The 2,500-nt window shown below is 48.4% G+C and overlaps 8 non-coding genes and 2 pseudogenes across 8 annotated transcripts; all 10 read left to right on the forward strand.

Moving 5' to 3' along the window:
- Window positions 1–39: 39 nt before the first annotated feature.
- On the forward strand, window positions 40–158 carry LOC138539004 (5S ribosomal RNA). The gene has a single exon (XR_011287085.1). It is a non-coding gene; the product is annotated as a 5S ribosomal RNA (ribosomal RNA).
- A 106-nt stretch (window positions 159–264) lies between these two features.
- On the forward strand, window positions 265–383 carry LOC138540251 (5S ribosomal RNA). Its single transcript, XR_011288306.1, has one exon. It is a non-coding gene; the product is annotated as a 5S ribosomal RNA (ribosomal RNA).
- Window positions 384–489: 106 nt separating this feature from the next.
- On the forward strand, window positions 490–608 carry LOC138550574 (5S ribosomal RNA). The gene has a single exon (XR_011294324.1). It is a non-coding gene; the product is annotated as a 5S ribosomal RNA (ribosomal RNA).
- Window positions 609–701: 93 nt separating this feature from the next.
- LOC138548251 (5S ribosomal RNA) lies at window positions 702–820 on the forward strand. Its single transcript, XR_011292061.1, has one exon. It is a non-coding gene; the product is annotated as a 5S ribosomal RNA (ribosomal RNA).
- Window positions 821–926: 106 nt separating this feature from the next.
- Window positions 927–1,035, forward strand: LOC138545295 (5S ribosomal RNA; annotated as a pseudogene).
- Window positions 1,036–1,505: 470 nt separating this feature from the next.
- On the forward strand, window positions 1,506–1,624 carry LOC138539005 (5S ribosomal RNA). The gene has a single exon (XR_011287086.1). It is a non-coding gene; the product is annotated as a 5S ribosomal RNA (ribosomal RNA).
- A 106-nt stretch (window positions 1,625–1,730) lies between these two features.
- LOC138540252 (5S ribosomal RNA) lies at window positions 1,731–1,849 on the forward strand. Its single transcript, XR_011288307.1, has one exon. It is a non-coding gene; the product is annotated as a 5S ribosomal RNA (ribosomal RNA).
- A 106-nt stretch (window positions 1,850–1,955) lies between these two features.
- On the forward strand, window positions 1,956–2,074 carry LOC138540963 (5S ribosomal RNA). The gene has a single exon (XR_011288985.1). It is a non-coding gene; the product is annotated as a 5S ribosomal RNA (ribosomal RNA).
- Window positions 2,075–2,180: 106 nt separating this feature from the next.
- Window positions 2,181–2,299, forward strand: LOC138548253 (5S ribosomal RNA). Its single transcript, XR_011292063.1, has one exon. It is a non-coding gene; the product is annotated as a 5S ribosomal RNA (ribosomal RNA).
- A 106-nt stretch (window positions 2,300–2,405) lies between these two features.
- LOC138545297 (5S ribosomal RNA) overlaps window positions 2,406–2,500 on the forward strand; it is a 109-nt pseudogene continuing 14 nt past the window's right edge.

The following is a 2,500-nucleotide window of genomic DNA, read 5'->3' on the forward strand; positions in this document are numbered from 1 at the left end:
ATGCAAATGCATAAGAGTAATATTCTTAGCATTCCTAGAGCCTACGGCCACACCACACTGAATGCACCCGATCTCGACTGATCTCGGAAGTTAAGCAGTGTCAGGCCTAGTTAGTACCTGGATGGGAGACCGCCTGGGAATACCAGGTGCTGTAGGCTTTTTTGTGCTCCAAGTTCAGGAAGTGAGCCCTTTCTCAATTGCCTTTTAAAACTGCAAGGTCTAGCCGACTAGATGCTTAAAAGTACAAAACTCACTAGGCCCAGAGCCTACGGCCACACCACACTGAATGTGCCTGATCTCGTCTGATCTCAGAAGCTAAGCAGTGTCGGGCCTAGTTAGTACCTGGATGGAAGACCGCCTGGGAATACCAGGTGCTGTAGGCTTTTTTGTACTCCAAGTTCAGGAAGTGAGCCATTTCTCAATTGCCTTTCAAAACTGCAAGGTCTAGCCGACTAGATGCTTAAAAGTACAAAACTCACAAGAACCAGAGCCTACGGCCACACCACACTGAATGCGCCCGATCTCGTCTGATCTCGGAAGCTAAGCAGTGTCGGGCCTCGTTAGTACCTGGATGGGAGACCGCCTGGGAATACCAGGTGCTGTAGGCTTTTTTGTGCTCCAAGTTCAGGAAGTGAGCCATTTCTCAATTGCAAGGTCTAGCTGACTAGATGCTTAAAAGTACAAAACTCACTAGGCCCAGAGCCTACGGCCACACCACACTGATTGCGCCCGATCTCGTCTGATCTCGGAAGCTAAGCAGTGTCGGGCCTAGTTAGTACCTGGATGGGAGACCACCTGGGAATACCAGGTGCTGTAGGCTTTTTTGTGCTCCAAGTTCAGGAAGTGAGCCATTTCACAATTGCCTTTCAAAACTGCAAGGTCTAGCCGACTAGATGCTTAAAAGTACAAAACTCACTAGGCCCAGAGCCTACGGCCACACCACACTGAATGCGCCCGATCTCGGAAGCTAAGCAGGGTCAGGCCTAGTTAGTACCTGGATGGGAGACTGCCTGGGAATACCAGGTGCTGTAGGCTTTTTTGTGCTCCATGATTAGTAATTGCGCAACTTCTCAATTATTTTTCAAATTTGGTATGTTTCCAAAATAATTGTATCCCGTTTTATAGCGGAAATGTTGGACAACATCATGAGGGCTGGAGCTACCTTTTTACATAGAATTAGCATACAGGTAGTGTGTTCATGGGTAATAAATCGACTTTCACATGTAATGCAGTACAGAGAATATTGAGTCCTTCAAGAGGCATGAAAGAAAACCATTATTGTGTTGATTGTTCTCTCCACCTCCCTGCAACAGACACAGGATGGATGAATTAAAGTTATCCTACCAGACATAGGAGTCCTGAATGGGCCCACCAGTCTTATATATCTCGCCTGATCGAGCCTGATCGAGCGATGAGCGATGAGCGTGATATCATGTTGCAAGTGGCTGCATGGCTTAGCTTACTAAATGCAAATGCATAAGAGTAATATTCTTAGCATTCCTACAGCCTACGGCCACACCACACTGAATGCACCCGATCTCGACTGATCTCGGAAGTTAAGCAGTGTCAGGCCTAGTTAGTACCTGGATGGGAGACCGCCTGGGAATACCAGGTGCTGTAGGCTTTTTTGTGCTCCAAGTTCAGGAAGTGAGCCCTTTCTCAATTGCCTTTTAAAACTGCAAGGTCTAGCCGACTAGATGCTTAAAAGTACAAAACTCACTAGGCCCAGAGCCTACGGCCACACCACACTGAATGTGCCTGATCTCGTCTGATCTCAGAAGCTAAGCAGTGTCGGGCCTAGTTAGTACCTGGATGGAAGACCGCCTGGGAATACCAGGTGCTGTAGGCTTTTTTGTACTCCAAGTTCAGGAAGTGAGCCATTTCTCAATTGCCTTTCAAAACTGCAAGGTCTAGCCGACTAGATGCTTAAAAGTACAAAACTCACAAGAACCAGAGCCTACGGCCACACCACACAGAATGCGCCCGATCTCGTCTGATCTCGGAAGCTAAGCAGTGTCGGGCCTCGTTAGTACCTGGATGGGAGACCGCCTGGGAATACCAGGTGCTGTAGGCTTTTTTGTGCTCCAAGTTCAGGAAGTGAGCCATTTCTCAATTGCCTTTCAAAATTGCAAGGTCTAGCTGACTAGATGCTTAAAAGTACAAAACTCACTAGGCCCAGAGCCTACGGCCACACCACACTGATTGCGCCCGATCTCGTCTGATCTCGGAAGCTAAGCAGTGTCGGGCCTAGTTAGTACCTGGATGGGAGACCACCTGGGAATACCAGGTGCTGTAGGCTTTTTTGTGCTCCAAGTTCAGGAAGTGAGCCATTTCACAATTGCCTTTCAAAACTGCAAGGTCTAGCCGACTAGATGCTTAAAAGTACAAAACTCACTAGGCCCAGAGCCTACGGCCACACCACACTGAATGCGCCCGATCTCGGAAGCTAAGCAGGGTCAGGCCTAGTTAGTACCTGGATGGGAGACTGCCTGGGAATACC

This window comes from Ambystoma mexicanum, unplaced genomic scaffold, assembly GCF_040938575.1.
Source record: "Ambystoma mexicanum isolate Mex_15411 unplaced genomic scaffold, UKY_AmexF1_1 Mex_scaf10, whole genome shotgun sequence".
In the NCBI taxonomy this organism is placed as follows: domain Eukaryota; kingdom Metazoa; phylum Chordata; class Amphibia; order Caudata; family Ambystomatidae; genus Ambystoma; species Ambystoma mexicanum.